The sequence below is a fragment of the Oncorhynchus mykiss genome, chromosome 17, assembly GCF_013265735.2.
Source record: "Oncorhynchus mykiss isolate Arlee chromosome 17, USDA_OmykA_1.1, whole genome shotgun sequence".
NCBI lineage: Eukaryota > Metazoa > Chordata > Actinopteri > Salmoniformes > Salmonidae > Oncorhynchus > Oncorhynchus mykiss.
The window spans coordinates 24,055,056-24,065,329 of NC_048581.1; the positions used below are offsets into that span (position 1 = coordinate 24,055,056).

Sequence of the window (10,274 nt, forward strand, 5' to 3'; positions counted from 1 at the left end):
CTGGAGTATTGAAAACATGGGAGACATGAATTTCAACCCTTATCTTAAATATATATATATTTACTTGATAAAATGTCTTTCTCTGAGCAATTGTATTAGCATAAAATATTAGAATTGAAATTTGTTTGGGAGCATAAAATATTGTAGCTCAATATTTGTATTATTTACTTTATAGTCCTTTTTGTTCATCTTTATCAAGGGTGTCAATCATTTTGGACCTGACTGTATGTAGATAAAAACACATTTTTATTAACCAGCCTTTAACCTTCATCCCGGATTAAAATGTAGTAGTTGTAGCTACTCTTGGTGGTATGGCTCAAGAAGCATCTGCTTTATCCAGTGCTTCATTTGTAAATCAGGAGGCACTGGAACACAAAGCGAGCGCTGGTGCAGGGTGACCTGGGGGGGGGGAGGCAAGGAGAACTAACGCAGCAGGCAAGGAGAACTAACGCAGCAGGTAAGGAGAACTAACGCAGCAGGTAAGGAGAACTAATGCAGCAGGTAAGGAGAACTAACGCAGCAGGTAAGGAGAACTAACGCAGCAGGTAAGGAGAACTAACGCAGCAGGAAAGGAGAACTAACGCAGCAGGTAAGGAGAACTAACGCAGCAGGCACAGAGAACTAACGCAGCAGGAAAGGAGAACTAACGCAGCAGGCACAGAGAACTAACGCAGCAGGAAAGGAGAACTAACGCAGCAGGTAAGGAGAACTAACGCAGCAGGCAATGAGAACTAACGCAGCAGGCACAGAGAACTAACGCAGCAGGCAAGGAGAACTAACGCAGCAGGTAAGGAGAACTAACGCAGCAGGATAGGAGGCATTTTTAAAAATCAACTTTCACTACCCTCAAAGAATTGTTGAATTCCCTCTTCACATCATGAACATTTTCAACTGTAAAATATTTGTGGAGAGTGGTACTGGTACTTCCCCAATTGTATCATCCAGACACAATCCACAGATCATAACAGGCTAATGTGTAGTGTGTCCTCAGATAAATGGATATTACATTACTGTGATCAACACAGACTACAGCAAACATTGAATTAGCAGTTGCACTTAATCTACAAACTAAGTTTATTTGACAGAATTTTTATTGATTTAATCATGAAGTGCTGAAAATTATGCATGATATAGGCCAGCTTGTCAGACACACTGCAAGTTGGATAAAGGTTATGGTCCTATTTCAGATTTTTGCAGCAAAAATCTGATATGATTGAATGTAATACAGCAGCAATGCACAGGACAGGTTATCACTGCCATATCTAGAAGTTCAACAGCCAGATGTTGTCCTCACTTTGCATTGAGAACGTGTGCAGTGTAGGTAGAGAGGGTTTCAAGGCTTGCAGCGGGGTTCTCGAACAGAGGGATACTGTGGTATTTCAGTTCATTGTACAAGTGACAAATATTTCAGTCAGTGTATTTTACACAGAGATATATTCAATGTACAATTTACAGTGTTAATTCCTAAGTATTTTGCTACACACATCTCAAATGTGGTAGCCTAGGCAGGCAATGGCATCAGTTTATGTCAATTTTCACTTTTTCACCATTACTTTGTATTGTCTTGGCTGTCAGCCGATGCAGAGTCCCGACTGAGCGAGCTGACAAAATTGTACATCCTTGTAGAATAAGGAACAAAGTTTTCCTTGTAGACGATGGTGGTTTTCATGTGTGCACTCTGGATAGTCACTTCTCTAGGATTTGGAGGTTGTTCCTCCTTCTCTTCTTTGACTGCAGGGTGATAAGATGAACACATTATTTACTAAACATGCAATTTTGTAATTGAATAAAAGGTACATTTGTGCTGAATTCTGATACAAGTCTAGCTTGAGTTTATCAACAATTGCAAGGTCAAGGAAATTCAATATTGTCAAACTTTGGAAGCACTTCCATTAGAAATCATTGGCAGCTTGTTCAATAACAGTCCATAATATAATGTGATATGTAGCTATGGTATTGATATTTAGATAAATAGCTACCTAGACAAACTGTGACTGCTAGCAAGTTAGTTAGCCAACGTTAGCTGAGCTGCTGTGACGCGAGTAGCCTACCTGGCTTTTCTTCATTGCGCCCCGTGTACTGATAATATCCGTATGTGCCAAGCATTGTCCATATACCGAAAGCATACAGCATAGACACCCGTACATTCCACTTTACTACATCTTTGATCTGCATGTTTTCAAAAAATGTTGCGCTTGACTGTACATGTGTCGTAAATCACAAGGACGCGGCCATGTTGGATTAATCCGGGAAAAAAACGAGTTGGACGATAACTTCCGGTGTAAAATAAATAAACAGATAACATAAATAAAGAATGGAAATGTAAAACAGTAACTTAACTTAATAATATAATTACATAGGCATTTTGATATTATGGTGCAACTGATTAATACATTATAATAGCCATGTAATTAATGGAAAATTAAACTTATTAGATGTGTATTCAACTCCATTATTAGTCATCCTATAACTAATTATTAGTTAGCAGAGACTCCTGTTGCCCAGAAATCCACTAACTGATAGTGGTGTAAATTGTCATACTTGAGTAAAAGTAAAGATACCTTAATAGAAATTATCTCAAATAAAAGTGAAAGACACTCATTAAAATACTAAAGTAAAAGTCTAAAAATATTTGGTTTTAAATATACGTAAGTATCAAAAGTAAATGTATGTGGACACCTGGTCATCGAACATCTCATTCCAAAATCATGGGCATTAATATGGAGTTTGTCCCCCCTTTGCTGCTATAACAGCCTCTTCTCTTCTGGGAAGGCTTTCCAAGAGATTTTGGAACATTGCTGTGGAGATTTGCTTCCATTCAGTCGCAAGAACATTAATGAGGTCAGGCACTAATGTTGGGCTATTAGGCCTGGCTCCCAAAGGTGTTCGATGGGGTTGAGGTCAGGGCTCTGTGCAGGCCAGTCAAGTTCTTCCACACTGATCTCGACAAATCATTTCTGTATGGGACTCGCTTTGTGCACGGGGGCATTATCATGCTGAAACAAGAAAGGGTCTTCCCCAAACTGTTGCCGCAAAGTTGGAAGCACAGAGTCATGTTGAATGTAATTGTATGCTGCAGCATTAACATTTCCCTACACTGGGGGGGGGGGGGGGGGGGGGGGGGGGCTAGCCCGAACCATGAAAAACAGCCCAGACCATTATTCCTCCTTCCCCAAACTTTACAGTTGGCAGTATACATTGGGGCAGGTAGCGTTCTCCTGGCATCCGCCAAACCAATATTTGTCCGTTGGACTGCCAGATGGTGAAGCGTGATTTGGAGAACGTATTTCTACTGCTCCGGAATCCAATGGCGGTGAGCTTTACACCACTCCAGCCAACACTTGGCATTGTGCATAGTGATCTTAGGCTTGTGTGCGGCTGCTCGGCCATGGCAACCCATTTCATGAAGCTCCCAACAAACAGTTCTTGTGCTGACATTTGGGACTCCCGAGAGGCGCAGCAGTCTAAGGCGCTGCATCTCAGTGCTAGAGGCATCACTACAGACACCCTGGTTCGAATCCAGGCTGTATCACAACTGGCTGGGATTGGGAGTCCCATAGGGTGGCGCACAATTGGCCCAGTGTCGTACGGGTTTGGCCGGGGTAGGCTGTCATTGTAAATAAGAATTTGTTCTTAACTGACATGCCTAGTTAAATCCAAAAAATCCAAAGGGAGTTTGGAACTTGGTAGTGAGTATTGCAACTGAGGACAGACCATTTTTACCAGCTAGGTGCTTCAGCACTCGGGGGTCCTATGTTGTGAACTTGTGTGGCCTATCACACTTTGTGGCTGAGCCATTGTTGCTCCTAGACGTTTCCACTTCACAATAACAGCACAGTTGACCGGGGCAGCTCTAGCAGGGCAGAAATTTGATGAGCTGACTTGTTGGGGCGGTGTCATCCTATGACGGTGCCACGTTGAAAGTCACTGAGCTCTTCAGTAAGGCCATTCTCTGCCAATGTTTCTCTACAGAGATTGCATGGCTGTGTGCTCGATTTGATACACTTGTCAGCAACGAGTGTGGCTGAAATAGCCACTAATTTGTGTCCACACACTTTTGTATACATAGTGTATATAGCCTTCTGTAATCATTGCATCTAAAAATGGTCTGTCTCCTGTGAGTCCTCATGTGTACTTCAAACATACAGTATTTCACAGACTGCAATGATATCTATTGTCCCCTGTATGGGACCTCATGTGAGTCTTTGATATCCAATTGGATTGAAGCCTGTGCCACAATCAGGGCAAAAATACGTTTTATCCACTGTCTGAATTTGTATGATATTTTTTCAGAATCCTTTGCACTAAGAACAGTTTTTGGAAGAAAGGGTTCTTTGATGATTATTTGGAAGGCAAGAAGGGTTTCTTGGAAGACAAGAAGGGTTCTACATAGTGTTAATCACTTAATAAATAGGCCTAGTGAGAAGTTCAAATGATACATTTACTTAATTGTAGATTATATTATTATGAATTATTAATACTTTCTATTGTTAATGCAACTGATTCATATGTTATTATATTCATGCAACTTTGCATCACTATTGTAGGAAGTATAAAGTTGCATAAAAGCAGCTATGTGATTGTTGATTGAAAAATGTATTGTGCTCGATGTTTTATTATTCTTACTGGAAGAAAGATAGAGAGAGAGAGAACTCCACCAAAACTCCTTCCCTAACATGTCCAGGAATGGATCCCACTCTGCCAAATGACTAAAATGTAAAAATTGCAATAAACAGGGTCAGGTCATAAGTGAGTCATATGTACCTCTGTCAACCTCATGAGATTTATACCCTTCAGAATTCCATCACATGAATGAAATACCATGCCATGCAAGCCTCAGCATCACAAGTCGAAACCCCCTGGCATATTCCTTGTAATTTCCCCATTTGATATAGTCTCTTCGTTTTCACAGAAATATGTCCCAAAACTGTGGTTTAGTAGCACAGACTTACAGTACCAGTCAAAAGTTTGGACAAACTTACTCATTCAAGGGTTCTTCTTTATTTATACTAGAATAATAGTGAAGACATGAAAACTATGAAATAACACATATGGAATCATGTAGTAACCAAAAAAGTGTTAAATAAATCAAAATATAGAATATATTATATAAAATATAGATTTTAGATTTGTTTAAGTTGCCACACTTTGCCTTAATGACAGCTTTGCACACTCTTGGCATTCTCTCAACCAGCTTCACCTGGAATGCTTTTCCAAAAGTCTTGAAGGAGTTCCCACATGTACTTAGCACTTGTTGGCTGCTTTTCCTTTGTCCACTTGCTTGCTGCACTCTGAGGTCCAACTCATCCCAAACCATCTCAATTGGGTTGAGGTCGGGTGATTGTAGAAGCCAGGTCATCTGATGCAGCACTCCATCACTCTCCTTCTTGGTCAAATAGCCCTTACACAGCCTGGAGGTGTGTTTTGGGTCATTGTCCTGTTGAAAAACAAATGATAGTCCCACTAAGCGGAAACTAGATGGGATGGACTCATCAGACCAAAATAATATCCATTGCTCGTGTTTCTTGGCCCAAGCAAGTCTCTTCTTATTATTGGTGTCCTTTAGTAGTGATTTCTTTACAGCAATTCGATGTGTCTGTTACTTGAAATCTGTGAAGAATTTATTTGGGCTGCAATTTCTGAGGCTGGTAACTCTTATGAACTTTTACTCTGCAGCAGAGGTAACTCTGGGTCTTCCTTTCCTGTGGCGGTCCTCATGAGAGACAGTTTCTTCACCACGCTTGATGGTTTTTGCGACTGCACTTGAAAAAACGTTCAAAGTTCTTGAAATGTTCCATATTGACTGACCTTTATGTCTTAAAGTATTAATGGACTGTCATTTCTCTTTGCCTATTTGATCTGTTCTTACCATAATATGGACTTGGTCTTTTATCAAATAGGGATATCTTCTGTATACCACCCCTACCTTGTCACAACACATCTGATTGGCTCAAATGCATTAAGAAGGAAAGAAATTCCACAAATGAACTTTTAACAAGGCACACCTGTTAATTGAAATGCATTCCAGGTGACTTCCTCATAAAGCTGGTTGAGAGAATGCCAAAAGTGTGCAAAGTTGTCATCAAGGCAAAGGGTGGCTACTTTGATGAATGTCAAATATAAAATATATTTTAATTTGTTGAACACTTTTTTGGTTACTACATGATTCCATATGTATTATTTTATAGTTATGATGTCTTCACTATTATTCTACAATGTAGAAAATAGTAAAAATAAAGAAAAACCCTTGAATGAACAACTGTGTCCAAACTTTTGACTGGTACTGTATACACTGAGTGTACAAAACATTAGGAACACCTGCTCTTTCCATGACATAGACTGACCAGTTGAACTGAGGTGAAAGCTATGATTCCTTATTGATGTCACTTGTTAAATCCCCTTCAATCAGTGTAGGTGAATGGGATGAGACAGCTTAAAGAAGGATTTTAAAGACTTGAGACAATTAAGACGTGGATTGTTATTTAAGTGCCTTTGAACGGGGTATGGTAGTAGGTGCCAGGCTCACCTGTTTGTGCCAAGAACTGCAACGCTGCTGGGTTTTTCACTCTCATCAGTTTCCTGTGTGTATGAATAATGGTTCACCACCCAAGGACATCAAGCCAACTTGACACAACTGTGGGAGGCATTGGAGTCAACATGGGCCAGCATTCATGTGGAACACTTTCGACACCTTGTAGAGTTCATGCTCTGACAAATTTAGGCTGTTCTGAGGGAAAGTGGGTGCCACTCAATGTTAGGAAGGTGTTCCTAATGTTTTGTACACTCAGTGTAGTTAGGTTAGTAGAGATAGGCCTATCTGCTCCGCAGGGACATGCTATAAGGTTCACCATGCATGATTGTGTGTCTGTGGAGGTTGTAACATTTAGGCTAATCTCACAATGACTACACGATAAGATACTAGGGGATCTCACAGGTAAGCTGCCTGCTTCTGCTCACTGACACAACTGTAAATCCCTGTCTGTGGTGCATTGTGGTTTTCAGGATCTTGTACCCAATTTGTTACAAGGTGTGACTCAACCAGTCAGTCTTATCTTGAGGCACTGCAGAACAAAAACGGACTAAGACTAAGCGTTGCTTCAGTCTGTAACTACCGAGGCCTAATCTGAAAACACATATTTATCTTGTAAATGGTAAAAGACGCTTTATATAAATAAAATAAATAAAAAGATATAGCCAAATGAATGCTATAGGACTTAGGGCACTGTACAGGACAGGTGTTCAGTGGGACCTAGTTTCAACATCACCCAGAGGCCAAATGACTAACCATAGTGCATTGTGGGAGGAGATTCATGGCAGTCCTACTAAGGCTACCCTAAGGCATATAGTATTCGACGCTATTAAAATCTGTGATTCATCAAAGAAGTCATCAGAATATCTAACCCCTTACGTTACCTTCATACACACACAATCAGTTACGTACTGAATAGCTTGGATTGAACCACAAAGTACATGAAAAATGTTTTGTGAAAATTTCCATCTCGCAGGACTAACTATTATATTCTACTGTTTGTTTATAAAAAAACAAGGATTACAAGTAAGATGAGGACCTAGCACGAAGCTGCATGCATTTCTTAAGATACACGCAACATGTAGGTACAATATGTAGTATCTCTCAGTCTTTTCCCAAACATTGTTTACAACCACATGTCTTCAGAAGCAACCAGAGGAACATAGTTTCTGTCTTGTCTATGCCAAGAGAGAGTCATGGCTAGAAACGCAGTGTTTGGAGATCACCTTTGCCAGCCAAAGTAATACCACTGAGTGATGTTGGCACCTTGTCACCATACTTCACGCAACCTTAGCAGCCCCCAGATTTGCAGAGGGCTTATAACTGTCACCTGCCTAGCACCTCAGTAGTTTTCTTAACAACTAATTAGGACCGCCAGAGAGATGATGGGAGATGGTTGAAGACGTGGTGGCATGTCTCAGAATTCAAGTACTATATGTATTTTTCTGTTGGGTAACCTAACCGCTACACCCACTCCCATGTTTAAAGCTAGTATTCAACTACATAGCAATACTATTTTTATATTTCCATCCCAAATGGCACCCGATTCCCAATATAGTGCACTACGCCTGACCACAACCCTGGTCAAAAGTAGTGAACTGTAGGGAATAGTCTGCCATTTGGGATACAGGCAGAGACACTCTTTATCCTCTCTCTATAATGTAATAGCAGCGAGGAGTGGGTTGAAATCCACAGTCCATGCCTGCCTAGACTCGAACGTGCCTGTCTGATTTGTCTTTGCCTTTAGGTTAAGAGTTTGGGATTTTTAATACCGTCACTAATTTCACGCTAGGCCTGGGCTATAAGTTAAGACATAGTAAATCTTCACATTACGGGTGCTGAAGTGACAGCTCCGTTTAGACCAACCAGGCTAACAGGTCAAAACAACTCTGCCAGGCGTCCAACTGTCACGTATACTCCCTCTCTGGCCTCCAGGTCACCAGACTGCTGATGATTACCTGTCACCATCGTCACGCGCACCAGCGCTTATTGACACTCACCTGGACTCCATCACCTCTCTGATTACCTGCCCTAGTTATGTCTCCCTTCCCCAGGCGTTATTGTTTCTGTGTCTGTGTCATGTCGGTGCGCTGTCCGTCTTTCTTGTTTTGTTCATGTTCGTTTATTTACTAAATGTATTCTCCCTGAACTTGGTTCCCGACTCTCAGCGGACATCGTTACACCAACCTACCAACCAGTTTTTGTTGTTAGAGTCAATAAAGAGGAATAACATATAGGCATAGATAGGATTGCAAAGAATGTAGAAAAAAAAAGGAAATAAATCATTTGAGGCCACTGTATATATTTTTATTGTCCAGAGAACTCCATGAGTGTTGAATGATCAAAATGGACGCTTATCTGTCAATAAAGAATTTGACAACCCATTTCACTCAGGAGGTCTCACTCAGACTTGTTCAGACAACGACACTGTCTTGTTGAGCGATTTCAACTCCATCAAAAGTACAAAATCTTACACAATTCTTAGAAAGACTTGGCTTAACAACAAATTAGTCTTCTGAGAATCGAACAAACAAGTCTTCTGGGAATCGAACAAATGAGTCTTCTGGGAATTGAACAAATGAGCCTTTTGGGAATTGAACAACTTGAGAGATAAGTGGGTTGCAGAAACAGGGTCAGAGTCAGACAGCTTTAGCGGTTTTAAACATCATGGAAATGGCTGTATTGACATAAATGTCTTGCTCTCAGACGTTTTTCATACAGTTAGGAAAAGACAAATGCCTTTTTGTCAGTAATTTCTGCACAGCCAAAAACAACAGCCTAAACTTCAGGAGAAAAAACATGTGGGTGTGTACATGGTTCTATTAAAACCATTTCACTGTAGAATCTCAAATCACTCCCATCTTTAAATATACATTTTCGTCTAATCACTGTAAGACCTGGATGCTTGGGGAGGGAAAACAGTGCAAATATTTATTCTTTTTTTCTCAGCTACACTGGATATAAATAGAGGCCATAGTGCATTCCTGGTTCAGGTGGGAGTCTGACACCACGTGCATGTAATACACTTAAACAACAGGCCTCACTGACACTCCAAGATTCAAGCATGCCAACAAACTCATCCGTGCCAACATATCCCCTCAACTGTGTCTTATATTCAGAAGCTTTCCCTTTAGTTCATTTGTGTGATTACATGATAGATAGCCTTATGATGAGCAAGGAAGTGATGTACCATTCACTGCCCAACCAAAAAAACAAAAAACAAATGGCCATTTGGATACACAGTGTGGAATTTGATGCTACTTTATGATTCCCACGAATCTAAAAATAAAACACCCCATCACAGTAGCCTAGGCTTTGCACATGGACCTATGAGTAGACTGTGTAATAAAACAGATTTAAAAATAAATAAGTTATTTTCCTCTCTCCATGTTAACGTTCAGAATTATCTAGGTATGTTTTAATTGTATTTTTCCCTTTTTAAGTTCAAAATCAACTGCATAATAGGCCATGCAATGCAAAATGCAGCAATGTAATATGCTACTTCCTTGCTACAGAAAATGCAAATATCCCAAATGGACTAGAATAGCCTGTCTCTTATTTAGAAAATAAATATCAATAATTACGCAAATCCACCCATATTTTATCAAATCATTTACAGTATTTCATCCACCCATCTACTTTTCTTTCCCCAGGGCATCACCCCCCCCTATTCAAACGCAGAGTCTGTCACTGGCTGAAGTTACAGCACCGTTCCAGCTGTTTTGTTCCAACATGTTGGTACGGT

General features: G+C 40.4%; 1 long non-coding RNA gene across 1 annotated transcript; it reads right to left on the reverse strand.

Annotated features, from left to right (window-relative positions):
• Positions 1–1,073: 1,073 nt before the first annotated feature.
• Positions 1,074–2,256, reverse strand: LOC110493531. Its single transcript, XR_002469156.2, has 2 exons — positions 2,052–2,256; positions 1,074–1,731 (listed from the first exon to the last, which is right to left on the reverse strand). It is a non-coding gene; the product is annotated as an uncharacterized LOC110493531 (long non-coding RNA).
• Positions 2,257–10,274: the final 8,018 nt, after the last annotated feature.